Source organism: Schistocerca serialis, chromosome 7 (genome assembly GCF_023864345.2).
Source record: "Schistocerca serialis cubense isolate TAMUIC-IGC-003099 chromosome 7, iqSchSeri2.2, whole genome shotgun sequence".
Taxonomy (NCBI): domain Eukaryota; kingdom Metazoa; phylum Arthropoda; class Insecta; order Orthoptera; family Acrididae; genus Schistocerca; species Schistocerca serialis.
Genome location: NC_064644.1, coordinates 169552352 through 169573187, shown reverse-complemented (window position 1 = coordinate 169573187; position 20836 = coordinate 169552352).

The window sequence follows — 20836 nt, the reverse complement described above, 5'->3', positions numbered from 1 at the left end:
CGTGTAAGGAGGAGAAATGTGTACCATCACGTTTACGACTTTGGTAAAGGTCGGATTGTAGCCTATCGCGATTGCGGTTTATCGTATCGTGACATTGCTTCTCACGTTGGTCGAGATCCAATGGCTGTTAGCAGGATATGGAATCGGTGGGTTCAGGAGGGTAATACGGAACGCCGTGCTGCATCCCAACGGCCTCGTATCACCAGCAGTCGAGATGACAGGCATCTTATCCGCATGGCTGTAACGGAGCGTGCAACCACGTCTCGATCCCTGAGTCAACAGATGGGGACGTTTGCAAGACAACAACCATCTGCACGAACAGTTCGACGACGTTTGCAGCAGCATGGACTATCAGCTCGGAGACCATGGCTGCGGCTACCCTTGACGCTGCATCACAGACAGGAGCGTCTGCGGTGGTGTACTCAACGACTAACGTGGCTGCACGAATGGCAAAACGTCATTTTTTCGGAGGAATCCTGGTTCTGTTTACAGCGTCATGATGTTCGCATCCGTGTTTGGCGACATCGCGGTGAACGCACATTGGAAACGTGTATTCATCATCGTTATACTGGCGTATCACCCGACGTGATGGTATGGGGTGCCATTGGTTACATGTCTCGGTCACCTCTTGTTCGCATTGACGGGGCTTTGAACAGTGGACGTTACATTTCAGATGTTTTACGACCCGTGGCTCTACCCTTAATTTGATCCCTGCGAAACCCTACATTTCAGCAGGATAATGCACGACCGCATGTTGCAGGTCCTGTACGGGCCTTTCTGGATACAGAAAATGATTTACTGCTGCCCTGGTCAGCACATTCTCCAGATCTCTCACCAACTGAAAACGTCTAGTCAATGGTGGCCGAGCAACTGGCTCGTCACAATAGCCATTCACTACTCTTGATGAACTGTGGTATCGTGTTGAAGCTGCATGGGCAGCTGTACCTGTTTACGCCATCCAAGCTCTGTTTGACTCAATGCCCATGCGTATCAAGGCCGTTATTACGGCCAGAGGTGGTTGTTCAGGGTACTGATTTCTCAGGATCTATGCACCCAAATTGCGTGAAAATGTAATCACATGTCAGTTCTAGTATAACATATTTATCCAATGCATACCCGTTTATCATCTGCATTTCTTCTTGGTGTAGCAGTTTTAATGGCCAGTAGTGTATGTGATGAAGTAGATTATTTCGCAGTGATGGTAGCTAGTGCAATATCGGGAATATGGATATTACGCAGGCGCAGACGGAAATTACACTACACTTTAACTATTTTCAATTAAAAGCACAGGATGAGATGCAGATTCAAAGGAGTTAACGAAGAACTTCTGTTAGTACGTATCTCGGATCGCTGCACACTGTTAAGTAGTGTTCCTCTACCAGCACTTCGCTGTTCAAGATATCGTCGATTCCAGAATCATTTTCGCGATTTTCTCGCTCGTGTTTGACAATCGTTAACAGAGCTAAAGCAGCTACGAGTATTTTACGCTCGTCCATTTTCGTAATAAAACTGTGTGATTTACGTGCCAGCTATAGATGGGGACTGCTGCAGGAAAGCTCCAATCACCAAGTCTGGCGTGCTTCGCAATGAGAAACACGTCCCTGGTGAAGGTGGTTTAAGCGTTCTAGAAAGCTGCCCAGTTGGGACTTTTTGCTCCACGACAGTTGCCCAGGTCGTTCTGCATGCGACACTGACACACATGTTATTTTTTTGGAGTATTAAATTTTGCCTTAACTCCCCAGCCCCTGTATTCTCTTATCACACATGCTGTTTTTTTGGAGTATCAAATTTTGCTTTACCTCCTCAGCCCCTGTATTCTCTTGTCACACATGATGTTTCTTAGGGTATCAAATTTTGCCTTACCTTCCCCGCTCCTGTACTATCTTCTCACACACGCATTTTCCTTGGCGTATCAAATTTTGCTGTACCTCCTCCACCCCTGTATTCCCTTGTCACACATGCTGTTTATTTGCGGTATCAAATTTTGCCCTACGCCCCAGCTCCTGTGTTCTCTTGTCGTGCATGTTGTTTCTTTGGAGTATCAAATTTTGCCTTACCTCCCCAACCACAGTATTCTCTAAATTTTTTCCTCCATCCTCAGATGAAGAAGCCGTTGTACGAGGTGCATTCAAGTTCTAAGGCCTCCGATTTTTTTTCTAATTAACTACTCACCCGAAATCGATCAAACTGGCGTTACTTCTCGACGTAATCGTCCTGCAGACGTACACATTTTTCATAACGCTGACGCCATGATTCCATGGCAGCGGCGAAGGCTTCTTTAGGAGTTTGTTCTGACCACTGGAAAATCGCTGAGGCAATAGCAGCACGGCTGGTGAATGTGCGGCCACGGGGAGTGTCTTTCATTGTTGGAAAAAGCCAAAAGTCACTAGGAGCCAGGTCAGGTGAGTAGGGAGCATGAGGAATCACTTCAAAGTTGTTATCACGAAGAAACTGTTGCGTAACGTTAGCTCGATGTGAGGGTGCGTTGTCTTGGTGAAACAGCACACGTGCAGCCCCTTCCCGGACGTTTTTGCTGCAGTGCAGGAAGGAATTTGTTCTTCAAAACATTTTCGTAGGATGCACATGTTACTGTAGTGCCCTTTGGAACGCAATGGGTAAGGATTACGCCCTCGCTGTTCCAGAACATGGACACCATCATTTTTTCAGCACTGGCGGTTACCCGAAATTTTTTTGGTGGCGGTGAATCTGTGTGCTTCCATTGAGCTGACTGGCGCTTTGTTTCTGGATTGAAAAATGGCATCCACGTCTCATCCATTGTCACAACCGACGAAAAGAAAGTCCCATTCATGTTGTCGTTGCGCGTCAACATTGCTTGGCAACATGCCACACGGGCAGCCATGTGGTCGTCTGTCAGCATTCGTGGCACCCACCTGGATGACACTTTTCGCATTTTCAGGTCGTCATGCCGGATTGTGTGCACAGAACCCACAGAAATGCCAACTCTGGAGGCGATCTGTTCAACAGTCATTCGGCGATCCCCCAAAACAATTCTCTCCACTTTCTCGATCATGTCGTCAGACCGGCTTGTGCGAGCCCGAGGTTGTTTCGGTTTGTTGTCACACGATGTTCTGCCTTCATTAAACTGTCGCACCCACCAACGCACTTTCGACACATCCATAACTCCATCACCACATGTCTCCTTCAACTGTCGATGAATTTCAGTTGGTTTCACACCACGCAAATTCAGAAAACGAATGATTGCACGCTGTTCAAGTAAGGAAAACGTTGCCATTTTAAGTATTTAAAACAGTTCTCATTCTTGCCGCTGGCGGTAAAATTCCATCTTCCGTAAGGTGCTGTCATCTCTGGGACGTACTGACAATGAATGCGGCCTCATTTTAAAACAATGTGCATGTTTCTATCTCTTTCCAGTCTGGAGAAAAAAAATCGGAGGCCTTAGAACTTGAATGCACCTTGTATGTCAAGCATTTCTAGATTGACGACGAAGTGATTTTCATGCTGGGACTTGAACAGCCAAAATACAAACTTCTACAACCAGGGTCTCCGTCAATTCATCCGTCATTGGGAAAAACATGTCGCACTGAAGGATGAACATGTGTAGAAGAACTAATATCGTCAAAAATTTCCATAGCGTCAACTGGATTCTTTTAGTGGATAATTAAAGCTTTAGAGTACCCCTGGTAGCAGGGAAATTTAAAATAAGGCTGTAACGGTAACGTTTAAATAAGTGTGTATTGTATATATTCGGTATTATCAAGACACACAACTGTTACAAAGCATTCATTACTCGCTAATTTAGTTACTGAACGTCAATGCTGATGTAGCCATTATACACATGCACTTTTCTACTAACCTATGAAGTTACGGGCATAACTGTCCTCTTGACTGCACCATTTCACTCGGATCTCTTTCGTAAACAAATTTTTCTCTTCTTCGTACTGATTAACAATAGCCGTGGCTACACAGGCATTAATGCTAAGAGCTGAAGTTGTAAGAGCTGAACTCGTTGTCATATCAAAATAGTTCGAAACTGAGTCGCCACGCCACTGTCTCATGTACGCCAGTATACACGCTCGCCGGACGATTATAATTGTGTTGTGGGCATTCCTGTAATACAGTTAATGCCCCTGTCTAACCACTTAAGTGACAAAATGTTCGATCCAGCCTAATAATGAAATACTCTTTGCGAGTAGTAATCAATAAAACTGCTCAATTCATTATGTACGTCTAATACGCCTTAAGTTGTAGGGTAGTAAATATTCACACCAAACAAGGAGGAGCACAAAATCTGTGCTGAAACTGTCTGAAAAAAATTATAACAAATTAACAATGTCAATTTCTGTTAGTAAACATGTGCCCTAAGGAGGAACACATTTCCCAAATAACTGGCGTTCACAACCAACTTTAGATCACTTGTACAGGATGTATGAGCTGCCCATACCACTGGGTTTCATGCAGCCCACAATGCTTTCAAATACTACGCACAATATTTTCATATTCTCTCGCTCTCTGCATGCAAACTATTGGCTCTACGGAAAACATGAACACGTGATACTTTTGTAGCAATTTTAATGTAGTTTAAATTTTCTGCTAGGATACGTTTTCACTGGAGGTGACGGTTTTCCAGTTATTCAAGAAAACGTGTTTGAAGCTCACTTTTGTACGTTTTTCTTGAATAATTCGAAAACTACGCATCTCATTAAAAAATTTACCAAATTAAATTTCCTAAGGAAAGGTTCTCACATTTCTCTGTAGGACAAATAATCTGGGCTTCGCAAGCACAGAAAATGAAAATCTCGTGTGGTGTCTGAACACACTGAGTGCTGCATAAAATCCAGAGGTAGGGGCAGCTGAATCGCCCTATGTAAGTCCACATATGCAGTCACCTCAGTATCAGAGTCAGTTCCATAACTTTATAAATGGTTCAAATGGCTCTGAGCACTATGGGACTTAACTTCTGAGGTCATCAGTCCCCTATAACTTAGAACTACTTAAATCTAACTAACCTGAGGACATCACACACACCCATGCCTGAGGCAGAATTCGAACCTGCGACCGTAGCAGCATCGCGGTTCCGAACTGAAGCGCTAGAACCGCACGGCCATAGAGGCCATCCCCATAACTTTATAGAAATGCTTGTTCGAGGACAGGCCAACACTCTATCCTACCTACGGCAAGTGTACTAGAGGTTCAAATGGCTCTGAGCACTATGGGACTTAACAACTGTAGCTACATCGTCTGCATCAGAGTCTCCTCCATATCCTGAATCTTCTGAGTGCTCTTCAGTAACCTCTTCCCAGCAGTTCATTACATGATCAGCTAGAACATCATATGCCTCCTCCATTAAATCATTGTTATTGATCTAACAGATATGTTCCCGAAAGTCAGTATGATCCTTCCAACTACAAAAACGGGCCAAAAATGAGTACATAATTCGCCTATTATATTCAGATGTGTACGTAAACTGTTTTCGTCGTGATGCATACTTTCAGTAATCGTTCTACATTTATATTGTCAGCGGAAATATTTTATACACAGAAGAGCCAAATAAACTGGTACCCCTGTCTAATATCGTGTACGGACCCTGCGCGCACGCAGAAGCGCCGTAACACGACGTGGCGTGGACTCGACTAATGTATGACACAGTGCTGGAGGGAACTGACACCATGAATCATGCAAGGCTGTTAATAATTCCATAAGAGTACGTGCGGGTGAAGATCTCCTCTGAACAGCATGTTGCAAGGCATCCCAGATAATCTCAATAATGTTAATGTCTGTCGAGTTTGGTGACGAGCGGGAGTGTTTAAACTCCGAAGAGTGTTCCTGGAGCAACTCTGTAGCAATTCTGGACGTGTGGAGTGTCGCATTGTCCTGCTGGAACTGCCCAAGTCCGTCGGAATACACAACGGACATGAATGGATGCAGGTGATCAGACAGGATGCTTATGTACGTGTCACCTATCACAGTCGTATCTAGATGTATCAGGGATCCCATATCACTCCAAATGCACACGCTCCACACCATTACAGAGCCTTCACCAACTTCAATTGTCCCCTGTTCACATGCAGGGTCCATGGATTCATGAGGTTGTTTGCATACCTGTACACGTCCATCCGCTCGATACAATTTGAAACGAGACTCGTCCGACCAGGCAACATGTTTCCAGTCATCAACAGTCCAATGTCGGTGTTGACGGGCCCAGGCGATGCGTAAAGCTTTGTGTCGTGCTGTCACCAAGGATACACGAGTGGGCCTTCGACTCCGAAAACCCATATCGACGATGTTTCTTTGAACAGTTCTCACGCTGATACTTGTTGATGGCCCAGCATTGAAATCTGCAGCAATTTGCGGAAAGATTGCACTTCCGTCACGTTGACCGATTCTGTTAAGTTGTCGTTGGTCCCATTCTTGCAGCATCTTTTTCCAGCCGCAGCGACGTCGGAGATTTAATGTTTTACCGGATTCCTGAGATTCACGGTACAGTCGTGAAATGGCCGTACGGGAGAATCCCCACTTCATCGCTACCTCGCAGATACTGTGTCCCATTTCTCGTGCGCCGACTATAAAAGGTCTTTCAAACTCACTCAAATCTTGATAATCTGCCATTGCAGCAGCAGTAACCGATCTAACAACTGCGTCAGACACTTGTTGTTTTACATAGGCGTTGCCGTCCGCAGCGCCCTATTCTGCCTGTTTCCATATCTCTGTATGTGAATACGCATGCCTACACAGTTTCCTTGGCGCTTCAGTGTATTACCTCAACGGCTAACATTTTTGAAAAAAACTGTAAAACAATATTATCTGCAATGTTCACTCTTCATTAGAAGAAGTATTTTACAACAGATTATCAGAAAAATTAAATGTAACTAGGAACTGAATTCTGATAATCTATTTGTTTGCATGTACGGCGTGGAAGAAACCGAGTTGTATTTAAGCTTACAAAGGACTCCAGTATGGATTTGATATTTTGTAACGTAGGCAACGTTACTGTGAATTGAACTGAGCGGTGATTATATCAGAGGATACCAGAAGAATAGATCCACAGGTGACAAAAGCTAGCTGTAAACAAAACCAGCTATGAAACTGAATGTCCCAAAAGCCATTGGTAAATATTTATGCCATTAATTACTTCTCCACAGATACTGCAAGCGTACCAACTTAGAAACATAGAAATGGTATTCACACTTATCAGGGACCAAACTGTAGATTTATTAATAGCAATAAAAATTTATTGTTTGTAGTAAATAGAGTAGTAAACACCATCTGAGACCATTTGTCATTTAATAAGTTCCCAGCATCACTTAATAGGTGTACGCTGCGGACTATCGAAAAGCCGACGATTTGCTGTACCGTGGAAGCGGTAGCCCGTGAAACGAAAGAACTGGAGTGTTGGGAATGCTGCTGACTCCGCTAGGTTCCGGCACAAATTGCATGTGGGTATAGATAACATGACGAGTGACGAAGTGTATTCAGTACTCCGTGTCGCTAACGACTTGCTCCATTGAAAATAAGAAATTGGAGGTATGTACGAAAAGTACAGATTCGGCACCTGCTGATTCTCGGGAAATGTCCGATGGATATCGTGGTAAGTTACGGGGCAGCGCTGTGTTCGATGGGGCATGAACAATATGACCGTGTGTATGAGGTTATAGGAACTCATATTACTGATAAAATACATTTACAAGCCTGGAAATTAAATGAATGGCAGTCTGACTAGGATACTATCACTGAGGGTAAGCATATTCACAAGCACTATGAACAAGCTCAAACTGTGCAAAATTGCCACTACTTGAGCTGTGGTCCACTTATTAACAGGTCGCCGTCCACGTCCCAAACATTTGCATCGAATGGGATGTAATAAAACACCAACCTGTGAATGTTGAGAGGAAGGTTCCGCTGTTCAAGTCGTTTTCAGTTGCCACCTTTTCATTGCAGAGAGAGATTGCAGACAACTAGACTGCGATCTGCAGACAATTGTAAGTGACCAAAACTTGTGTACTACTATTATATGACTGTTCATCGAATATCTAAAAGACAGCTGCTTAACTTTTAGTCTACAAGATTAAATGGACGCTCTGAATATCAAATAACGTCAACAGATGAAAAGAAGCATTTTATTCATTACAGATAATGATGAACACATAGAAATTTAATTAAGAGAAACTTTAAAATATATAATGCTACGGTGATTCACACAGTTACGTGTAGGTTCAAGGATTGTTGTTGTTTTTGCCGTCCTCGGTGGCCGTGCGGTTCTAGGCGTTTCAGTCCGGAACCGCGGGACTGCTACGGTCTCAGGTTCGAATCCTGCCTCGGGCATGGATGTGTGTGATGTCCTTAGGTTAGTTAGGTTTAAGTAGTTCTAAGTTCTAGGGGACTGATGACCTAAGATGTTAAGTCCCATAGTGCTCAGGGCCATTTTTTGATTGTTGTTGTTGTTGTAATTGTGGTCTTTAGTCCTGAGACTGGTTTGATGCAGCTCTCCATGCTACTCTATCCTGTGTAAGCTGCTTCCTCTCCCAGTACGTACTGCAGCCTACATCCTTCTGAATCTGGTTAGTGTATTCATCTCTTGCTCTCCCTCTACGATTTTTACGCTCAACACTGCCCTCCAGTACTAAATTGGTGATCCCTTGATGCCTCAGAATATGTCCTACCAACCGATCCCTTCTTCTAGTCAAGTTGTGCCACAAACTCCTCTTCTGCCCATTCTATTCAATACCTCCTCATTAGTTGTGTGATCTACTCATCTAATCTTCAGCATTCTTCTGTAGCACCACACAAATACTCTCAGAAACGACTTCCTGGCACTTAAATCTATACTCGATGTTAACAAATTTCTCTTCTTCAGAAACGCTTTCCTTGCCATTGCCAGTCTACATTTTATATCCTCTCTACTTCGACCATCATCAGTTATTTTTCTCCCCAAATAGCAAAACTCCTTTACTGGTTTAAGTGTCTCATTCCCTAATCTAATTCCCTCAGCATCACCCGAGTTAACTCGACTACGTTCCATTATCCTCGTTTTGCTTTTGTTGATGTTCAAGGATTATCGAGACACAAACCAGCGTTGGCAACGTAGAAAAGTGTTGTAGCAGTAGGTTTAGAAGTACTGTAATCGTGCTACGATTTTCCATTTCTACGGTCGCAGGTTCGAATCCTGCCTCGGGCATGGATGTGTGTGATGTCCTTAGGTTAGTTAGGTTTCAGTAGTTCTAAGTTCTAGGGGACTAATGACCACAGATGTTGAGTCCCATAGTGCTCAGAGCCATTTGATTTTCCATTTATATTGGCAATTAAGGTTTTCAGAAGCAACATTGGTCACAGCATGTATAACATGTGGTAAATCTGCTATAAGTTTTCTGCCGTTGATGAAATCGGTAGCAGAATAAATATCACTATCACAGACAGCAGAGTGTTACGCATTTTGTAAAATTCGTACATGTTGTTGACCAGGGCATAAACGAGATGTTAACTCGGAAGTTACTCGCTTGGAACGTTTGTTAATGTCTTTTATTTTAGGTTATTTTTATTTGAGTCTTATTTTCAATATTCTATTTTATTTCTACATTAATTTTACCAGTGGCTGCTCTTAACACAACTTAAAGTTGTATGCATAATATAAAATATTATACATCGGCATGATTATTAAATATGCGCGGCCTGTTTTTAGTTTCCAGATAACAGGTCGAAAATTGGTGGCAAAATATTGAAGTGAAATGAAGTCGGCACGAAAGTGCGGAAGAGATGGTAGGCGAGTAACGACAAGTTTCTATCACTCAGAGTGTAATGTTACAAGGAATACGAAAACTGACAACTTTTGCCCGATTCGGTCACGATCTGCGTGCGGGAAAGAAAACGTTCCAAGCAGTAACGAAGCGGTACCTCGAATCGTTACCCTACAACGAAAACAGTCCTGATGTGTTCACCGCAGGCGCCATGGTGCAGCTGATCATTTACCTGCGCGCTTGCTGAGCGCTTCCTGCGTCGCACGCTGTCAGTGGGAAGTCCCGCCAGCATGCGTCGGCCTCCACAGATCGCCGTCTTCCGCGCACCGCTACTGCCGCTACTGTGTGTCTGTCGGCACACACACACACGCGCGCGTTTGGCAGCGGCGAACCGTCTGGCCGCTTGAAATAGCAGGCAGGTCCCCCGTGCGATGAAGAGCAGCACCTATGCTGCGCTCTCCTACGGCCGATGCCAGCGTAATAGCTGCGCGCTTCCGCTTGCTTTGATCGAAACCTCTCTCCCTCTCTCATTCCCTCCCCTTCGTCCAGGTCTATCTTTTTCTCCATTATTCTGTGACGCAGCAAACAAGTATTTATCTCAACGTACGACGTTGCATAGAAGTGCACGAATGATTTGGCTGCGATGTTTTTTGAGTCTTATTAACGCCTTTAAACCCCAGAAGCGACGTAGATGAGGCTGAGACTAGTAGTTTAATATAAGACACATGAGGCCGCAGATGTCAGGACGCGCCAGGTTAGTCGAGAGCGCTAATGCGCTGCTTCCTGGATTCGGGTAGGCGCGCCGGCTCCTACTTGAACCCGCCCTGCGGATTAACGACGAGGATGTGGTTTTTAGGCGGTTTTCCACATCCCACTAGGTGAATACTGGGCTGATCCCCACGTCCTGCACAGTTACACGACTCTCAGACCTTTGAAACACGTTCGCACTATTTCATGATATACACTAGATGCAGACAGCTGGGGTACACTAATTCCCTTCCCGGGAGGTACGGGGTGGTGGCAGGAAGGGCATCTGACCACCTCTTCAAATTGGCCTTGCCAACTCCGATTGTAACCACGCTGACCCTACGAAAACTGCGAGATAAATGTGTAAGCAAAAGAAGAAAAAAAGAGGCCGCAAATGTCAGGAAATACCTCAAAGGTGGATGAGAAACGTAGAACATGTGGCGTCACCAGACGGCGTACCTCGCCGCCCGTGCAGCCGTTGTGTCTGTCGATCCTACCCTCGCCATTACAGGGCAGTGCAGGACATTGTTCCTCTAGGCTACTCTGTTCATTTGCTTGCATTATCCTTTATGATACAGTAGTGTTCACAGATGACGACAATTTAGGAATCATTTCATATGTCAGATTTTGTCAGCTTATTAACCTTGATTACAGAACACAGCATGTCTGATCACTGTGTTGCCTTCCTTCAATATATACAGGGTGGTCCATTGATAGTGACCGGGCCAAATATCTCACGAAACAAGCATCAAACGAAAAAACTACAAAGAACGAAACTCGTCTAGCGTGTAGGGGGAAACCACATGGCGCTATGGTTAGCCTGCTAGATGGCGCTGCCATAGGTCAAACGGATATCAACTGCTTTTTTTTTTTAAATAGGAACCCCCCTTTGTTATTACATATTCGTGTTGTACGTAAAAAAATATGAATGTTTTAGTTGGACCACTTTTTTCGCTTTGTGATAGATGGCGCTGTAACAGTCACAAACGTATAACTACGTGGTATCACGTAACATTCCGCCAGTGCGGGCGGTATTTGCTTTGCGATACATTACCCGTGTTAAAATGGACCGTTTACCAATTGCGGAAAAGGTCGATATCGTGTTGATGTATGGTTATTGTGATCAAAATGCCCAACGGGCGTGTGCTATGTGTGCTGCTCGGTATCCTGGACGATCATCCAAGTGTCCGGACCGTTCGCCGGATAGTTACGTTATTTAAGGAAGCAGGAAGTGTTCAGCCACATATGAAACGTCAAATACGACCTGCAACAAATGATGATGCCCAAGTAGGTGTTTTAGCTGCTGTCGCGGCTAATCAGCACATCAGTAGCATACAAATTGCGCGAGAATCGGGAATCTCAAAAACATCGGTGTTGAGAATGCTACATCAACATCGATTGCACCCGTAGCATATTTCTATGCACCAGGACTTGCATGGCGACGAGTTTGAACGTCGTGTACAGTTCTGCCACTGGGCGCAAGAGAAATTACGGGACGATGACAAATTTCTTGCACGCGTTCTGTGGTGTCACCGCCAGACACCACACTTGCTAGGTGGTAGCTTTTAAATCGGCCGCGGTCCGGTAGTATATGACGGACCCGCATGTCGCCACTGTCAGTAATTGCAGACCGAGCGCCGCCACACGGCAGGTCTAGAGAGACGTACTAGCACTCGCCCCAGTTGTACAGCCGACGTTGCTATGAAAGGTTCACTGAGAATTACGCTCTCATTTGCCGAGACGATAGTTAGCATAGCCTTCAGCTAAGTCAATTGCTACGACCTAGCAAGGCGCCAGTTATCCTTTGCTATGTATCTAATGAAGCATGTACAGTAACAAGACCAATGTTCACCAATTGTGGATTAAAGTTAAGTATTCCAGCAGCTACGTACTTTTCTTTATAGCATTCATTACGTATCCTGTATCAGACCTCACGCCAGCCTGCGTGAGCTTATAGCGTGCATTTCGGTTTCCTCAAACAACACGGTGTTGGCACTTCTGCCGACACGTCACGTTCTATTTAGCGACGAAGCGTCATTCATCAACAGCGGTAACGTTACCCGGCTTAATATGCACTATTGGGCAACATCCACGATGTTTGCGACAAGTGGAACATCAGCGACCTTGGCGGGTTAATGTATGGCGCGGCATTATGGGAGGAAGGATAATTGGCCCCCATTTTATCGATGGCAATCAAAATGGTGCAATGTATGCTGATTTCCTACGTAATGTTCTACCGATGTTACTACAAGATGTTTCACTGCATGGCAGAATGGCGATGTACTTCCAACATGATGGATGTCCGGCACATAGCTCGTGTGCAGTTGAAGCAGTATTGAATAGCATATTTCATGACAGGTGGATTGCTCGTCGAAACGCTATATCATGGCCCGCACGTTCACCGGATCTGACGTCCCAGGATTTCTTTCTTGTGGGGAAAGTTGGAGGATATTTGCTATCGTGATCCACCGACAACGCCTGACAACATGCGTCAGCGCATTGTCAATGCATGTGCCAACATAATGGAAGGCGAACTACTCGCTGTTGAGAGGAATGTCGTTACACGTATTGCCTAATGCATTGAGGTAAACGGACATCATTTTGAACATTTATTGCATTAATATGGTATTTACAGGTAATCACGCTGTAACAACATGCGTTCTTAGAAATGTTAAGTTCACAAAGGTACATGTATCACATTGGAACAACCGAAAACAAATGTTCAAACGTACCTACGGTCTGCATTTTAATTTAAAAAACCTACCTGTTACCAAGAGTTCGTCTAAAATTGTGAGCCATATGTTTGTGACTATTAAGACGCCATCTGTCACAAAGGAAAAAAAGTGGTCCAACTAAAACATTGATATTTCTTTACGTACTACACGAATATGTAATAAAAATGTGGGTTCCTATTTTAAAAAACACAGCTGATATCCGTTTGACCTATGGCAGCGCCATCTAGGGGGCCATCCATAGCGCCATCTGGTTTTCCCCTTCAAGCTAGACGAGTTTCGTTCTTTGCAGTTTCTTCGTTTGATGCTTATTTCGTGAGATATTTGGCCCCGTCACGATCAATGGACCACCCTTACCTTCATTGTTCATTAACGCGCATGCTGTTTGTGAAATTCGACAATCCACAGTCACAGACGATACGTGAGAAAGTAAAACACACTATGGGAAACGTTGTGTGCTAAAACATCGTGCTGTAAGCGCGTTGGAATTAGCAGCATCATGACACAGATGCATGTCTGCACATTTGCTAAATGTAAATTGATTCATTGTATGCTAGTATTACGACTACCTCTAGCATTACAGTATCACATCGGATAATGAAAAGCCGGCCGCGGTGGTCTAGCGATTCAGGCGCTCAGTCCGGAACCGCGCGACTGCTACGGTCGCAGGTTCGAATCCTGCCTCGGGCATGGATGTGTGTGATGTCCTTAGGTTAGTTAGGTTTAAGTAGTTCTAAGTTCTAGGGGACTGATGACCACAGATGTTAAGTCCCATAGTGCTCAGAACCATTTGAACCATTTTTTTTGGATAATGAAAGAACGAAAACAGAGTGACCTTGCAGAGTGATGTGTTGCGTGTCCTCTGTCAGTGAGGGTATCAACGACAGGAACAACAGCTGTACGTACGTGGTACGTCATCTGGTAAAGTCACATGATTAACATTTATCCACTTTTGGGGTATTTCTCGATATCTGCAGCCTCATGTGTCTTATACTGAATTGTCTCAGCATCATGTAAGTCGCTTCTGCGGTTTTTAAACGTTGATAAGGACCACTCTGTGTATTACACAGACATTTGTTTGCATCTGGCCTCTGGATGCGCCCACGTGACAACAACGTGGGATTCAGTACATTCGTGAAGAAATGCAGACAAACGACAAGTCTGACCTTGGTATTGTTAAAGGTACACTACCTGATCAAAAGTATCCAGAAACCCGTTAGTGGGCGTTAATTTGGGCTGTGTCCGTCCTTCGCCTTTATGTCGGCTTGTACTCTGCTGTGGACAGTTTCGGTGAAGTGTCTGTGGCCGAATGACAGCCTATTCTTCCTCAAGAGCCGAAACCGGAGAAGGTAGTAGTGTTGGACACTGGGGTCTGAAAGTTGACGTTCTAACTCATCACCCAGGTGTTCCATTTTTGTGTTCAGGTCAGTTCTCTGAGCAGACTATTTCAAAAATATTATTGTGCACAAACAATTTCCATTGCACCCTCATGCTGATACAAACAATCATTGCGTCGAAACTGTTCCTTTCCTTTTCACAGTGCACAGTGCTGTAAAATTCTACTACGTACATCTAAATACATACTCCACAAACCACCGTACGCTGCGTAGTGGAGGGTACCATGTACCACTAAAGGACAATTCCTTTTCTGCGTCACTCACAAAAAGAGCGAGGGAAAAACGACTGCCTAAAAGCCTCCGTAAGACTTTTAATTTCTCGCTTCTTATCTTCATGGTACTTACGCGAGATGTATGTTGGCAACAGTAAAATCGTTCTGCAGTCGGCATCAAAAGCTAGTTCTCGACATTGTCCCATGAAAAAGAGCGTTATCTTCCCTGGAGGGACCCCAATCTGAGTTCACGAAGCATCTCCATAATAACTGCGAAGTGATCGAACCTACTGGTATCAAATCTAGCAGCATGCCTATGAATTGCGTCATGGTGCAGGGAATGGCAATTGAATCTCAATGTAGACAAGTGTAATGTGCTGCGAATACACAGAAAGATAGATCCTTTATCATTTAGCTACAAAATAGCAGGTCAGCAACTGGAAGCAGTTAATACCATAAATTATCTGGGAGTACGCATAAGGAGTGATTTAAAATGGAATGATCATATAATGTTGATCGTCGGTAAAGCAGATGCCAGACTGAGATTCATTGGAAGAATCCTAAGGAAATGCAATCCGAAAACAAAGGAAGTAGGTTACAGTACGCTTGTTCGCCCACTGCTTGAATACTGCTCAGCAGTGTGGGATCCGTACCAGATAGGGTTGATAGAAGAGAGAGAGAAGATCCAACGGAGAGCAGCACGCTTCGTTACAGGATCATTTAGTAATCGCGAAAGCGTTACGGAGATGATAGATAAACTCCAGTGGAAGACTCTGCAGGAGAGACGCTCAGTAGCTCGGTACGGGCTTTTGTCAAAGTTTTGAGAACATACCTTCACCGAAGAGTCAAGCAGTATATTGCTCCCTCCTACGTGTATCTCGCGAAGAGACCATGAGGATAAAATCAGAGAGATTAGAGCCCACACAGAGGCATACCGACAATCCTTCTTTCCACGAACAATACGAGAATGGAATAGAAGGGAGAACCGATAGAGGTACTCAAGGTACCCTCCGCCACACACCGTCAGGTGGCTTGCGGAGTATGGATGTAGATGTAGATGTAGAATGTCTTCCTTTAATCCGATCTGGTAGGGATCCCAAACTCTCGATCAGTACTCAAGAATGAGTCACACTAACGTTCTATACGCCATCTTGAGGCATGGTGCCTTGTATCGCTCCTGTCTAGAGCCTGTGTCTCTGGAGGATGACTCGTGCGTGCTCAGTGACAGATGGTCTGAAGCGGGTTCAGTCGAGTACGTAGTTCTAATTTTCATCTGCTAGAGGACAGTAGTAGGCAACGGCCTTCCCGCAGTGGATACACCGGTTCCCGTGAGATCACCGAAGTTAAGCGCTGTCGCGTGTGGTCGGCACTTGGATGGGTGACCATCCAGGCCGCCATGCGCTGTTGCCATTTTTCGGGGTGCACTCTGCCTCGTGACGCCAATTGAGGAGCTACTCGACCGAATAGTAGCGGCTTCAGTCAAGAATACCATAATAACGACCGGGAGAGCAGTGTGCTGACCCCACGCTCCTCCTATCCGCATCCTCCACTGAGGATGACACGGCGGTCGAATGGTCCCGGTAGACCACTCGTGGCCTGAAGATGGAGGACACTAGTGCTCAGAGACTTTCAAGAAACAGGTCAAGAGAATGTTTTTGTGAATTGTTCTGTATATTTCTTGAAGGCTTTTTTGTTTGTACAGTTTTGTATATGCTTCTAGTAGTGTGAATGATGGGCGAATGTGGTCTAAAGTAAATATGTAGATCATTATTCTACTGATGAACGCTGTATGAACTAGGGTGAGAAAGTTTTAAGACAGTGTGAATGCACACCATGGGGAATTTTGTATCATACTAGCCGGCCGAGGTGGCCGTGCGGTTAAAGGCGCTGCAGTCTGGCACCGAAAGACCGCTACGGTTGCAGGTTCGAATCCTGCCTCGGGCATGGATGTTTGTGATGTCCTTAGGTTAGTTAGGTTTAACTAGTTCTAAGTTCTAGGGGACTAATGACTTCAGCAGTTGAGTCCCATAGTGCTCAGAGCCATTTGTATCATAATATGTTAAGTAAAAAATGGCTCTGAGCACTATGGGACTTAACATCTATGGTCATCAGTCCCCTAGAACTTAGAACTACTTAAACCTAACTAACCTAAGGACATCACACAACACCCAGCCATCACGAGGCAGAGAAAATCCCTGACCCCGCCGGGAATCGAACCCGGGATATGTTAAGTAAGTTTATGGTGAAAGGAAAGCTAATTCGAGTGCAAATGAAAATAGTTAATAAAGCAAAGCATAAACAAAATATCACAATGTTCAGTATTTATTTCGGGAAAAAGTACAGTTCGAAAGTGTGTTATTTGTTGATTGGTTAGTCATGAAAAGCTCGGACTAAAGCGGGAGATTAATGTTTTTCTAATGGCCTTAAATAAAACTGACCAATCAGAATGGTATATCCATCGCGCATCTTTTCTCTTGGAGATACAGAATGTATTAAAAAACTAAAACCCGCCTCGATTGCGAAAAAAGCACCTAGAGTTAAGTGTTAACCCAGGTTTCGGTGTAGATAACTACACCTTCTTCAGAACAACAATAAAACACACAAGTGCCTATGAAGACCTACGCCGAAATCTGGGTTAACACTCAACACCAGGTGCTTTTTTTCGCAATCGAGGCGGGTTTTTAGTTTTTTAATATATTAACCAACGAATGCTGACGCGATGCGATGTTGAAGATACAGAATGCTTACAGCATGGAGAGCTGCATCAAACCAGTCTCAGGACTAAAGACCACAACAGCAATACAGCAGGCTAAGGGAGTCGGAGCCCAGCCTTTCAGTGCTAAGGTGGTGAGTAGTGTGAGCTCCGAAGGAAGTTATAATTTGCCGGTTTTAGTTATGCTACATTTTTCAAAAGCGTTTTAAAGTGGAGGCATATTTATTCTGGTGTGTTTTTAGAAAGCAGGGATTTTTTAAATAGTTTTGTGTATGAGAAACGACAGTGATTCCACGTGGCATATTGGGCAGATAGGTGACTAAAAACTTGAGTGCATCTTTGTTTTGGTTTGCCGCATGCTTTCCCTTCTCTCGCTTTTATTCAAGAGATGTCACGGAGCCACAGTGGGCAGAAAAATGGTTCAAATGGCTCTGAGCACTATGGGACTCAACTTCTGAGGTCATTTGCCCCCTAGAACTTAGAACTAGTTAAACCTAACTAACCTAAGGACATCACACATATCCAAGCCCGAGGCAGGATTCGAACCTGCGACCGTAGCGGTCTCGCGGTTCCAGACTGCAGCGCCTAGAACCGCACGGCCACTTCGGCCGGCACAGTGGGCAGACCTCGGGTTGCGATCCCTGCCCGCTCTACCCCCTGACCCCTCCTTTATACCACAGATTGGCAATTTAAAAAAATGATGTAGATTCGCACTTCACCACAACCAAATATTTTTGTTTTAAAATATTACTAACCAAAGGATCCAACGTTCGATTCCCGGCCTGTTCGAAGATTTTCTCCGCTTGGTGACTGAGTGTCGTGTTGTCCTTAAGTTCTTGTCGTCATAATTGGCATTCCACTCTTGAGATGGCTGTATGGGCATGTCCAGAGAGCCAGTTAAAAAAAATGAAAGTCCACGAGCCTACACTGAAATTTCAAATGTCTTTTAGCAACGCCATCTTCAGAGATGCAATTCACGAATACGACTATCGAAAACTTCTGTAATTTCTCGAACTATTACAAAGATTCTACAAGTCACGTTACATACTGAAAACAAATTTTAACTTGAAAGTGAACGTCTGTAGAGTTCTACGACCACATACATGGCAGAAAACCAGTTCCATAATATGAGTCTAGGCAGAAGATTATCTATTACTGACTTTTTTCAAGAGTACGCATTTTAGGTATGCAGCTATTTTGCAATCACTCGTTGCGCACCCTGTAGGTGTGGTAATTTATTACTTCTATTATTTTACAAGATAATGTCACAGAAATCAGTCAATATGTACGGTGCGCGCCCTAATGACACTTAGTGGAGGTATGAAAGTGATTTCTCCTATAAGCGCAATTTTTTGTGCACATTCGCTGGCTACAGCGTAAACGGTACTTACTGTCAACTCTCTTACCCACCAGCTAGGTTTTTTTATGAGACTGTTGTCACCACCTTTAGATATCTGACTTACACGCAAACACTAACAAGATTTTCTTCCATAGGCGTTCTTTGTCGAAGCAAATGAGTTAGCTCAGCGCTCTACGTGGCGATAATTAACCCATGTGTGTGCTAGAAACAGCATTGTTTTGGAAACAATGAGCTACCTCTTCGAGGCCTTCCTCCAAGTTTACGACTGAGTTTGTGGGGGAGGGGGGAGGAGGGAATGGCGAAGGCGGGGCGTGAAGAATGTGTGTTGATGATAAACGTATATGTATATAGCAGTGGAAATCAGTATAAAGGCAGGGTGCTTTCAAAAGTAATAGAGCAATGTCTGAAGCATAAATATACCGAATTTAGTTTGAAAATAACGGATGCATAAGACATAAACAACAATGACTGATTACATAGTTTCATTCACAACACGAGTAACAAAATAAGGCGTTAGTATTGGAAATTTGTATAGAGGTACTCTCTGTTCTGTTGTGTTACTGCTGTATTAATACTTTTCCAATCTCCATTCTTTCTAATTACCTCAAAAATTCTCTTCGACATTGATTTTGTAAGGGTTTGTAGTTCTTGCTGCCAAACTGTCGCTTACGCTTCTCGTATCGTTCTTTTCCGCTCACATACGGCCTTAAATTGCTTCCACTGCGATAAATTACGTCTTGCAAGTGTTCTCCAAAGGCTTTCCACGGGGTTTACATCCGGGTTACGTGCAGGCCAGGAACAGACACAATATCTTTTGGTTCAAACCACTTTTTCCTTGTAGCAGAAACATGTACTTATGCATTAACTTGTTGAATCATTAGACGTTCATCCCCTAGGTCGTCATACATTCTAATCAACTCTGTCTCTAACATCTTACCGTACCGGTCAGAGTTCATTCTAGCGTTCAGCCAAGCAATGCTTGCTTTACATTTAGCGCAGAAATCTGCCCAAAACATAACACTTCCACCCCCAAAATTTCTCCTCATTCTTACCTGCTACTCTGTGCTGAGATCATTCCAATAGTATTGAAATTCATCCGGCCAATCTAATTAAGCTTCTTGTCGTTATTGAAGCTCACTTTATACCATTCTGAAGTCCATGATGTTTGCACCGAACTTCAATGTACCTGCTTTTGTTATTGTTGTTGTTGTTAGAGCAGGTCTCTGCAGTTGTTTCTTGAATGCACTTTAGCTGTCTTTTTTCGTACCCGTCTTCAAATTTATGGCAACTGTAAATCAGCAACAAGTTGAGAAGAAAAACGGTTTGTGGCCCTTGCTATGCGCAAAAGTAATTGTATCGATGTCTCAGAAAATTTCCTACTTTGCCGATATTTATCGTTCAGCCAATATCGTGCACCCAATCTAACGAAATTATCAGTCACTCTACTTGAACGGTCCAACTTCTTGCCGATTTGACGATTAGACAGTCACAATTCCTTGTATGCACCGATTTTTGGTTTTTCATCATATGATAATTATTTTTCGTGTGTCATTGTTACGACTGTGGTTTATGTAGACGAAATGCAGAGCACTAATGGTGTCTGTTTCCTGTCTGTAGTAAAGGCACATATGCACACACTAAAGCCACACAGAGCCGATTGCCTTTGTACCGAGTTCTGCCCTCTACCATCTTAATTGTTAATGTCTTCTTATATACTGCCCTACTGACTTCAAATCAATGCCATTTGACTGCGTTTGTCGGTATAATCGATCTCATACTAATGCATATACACTGTGCACAGCTACTCCAACAGACATTGTTATTTTTCCTACAAATATCCAAGCCTATTCTGTTTTCCACTAATATATACACTCAAGCGCCAAAGAAACTGGTACAGGCATGCGTGTTCAAATACAGAGATCTGTAAAAACGTGAACACGGCGCTGCGGTCGGCAACGTTGCTGT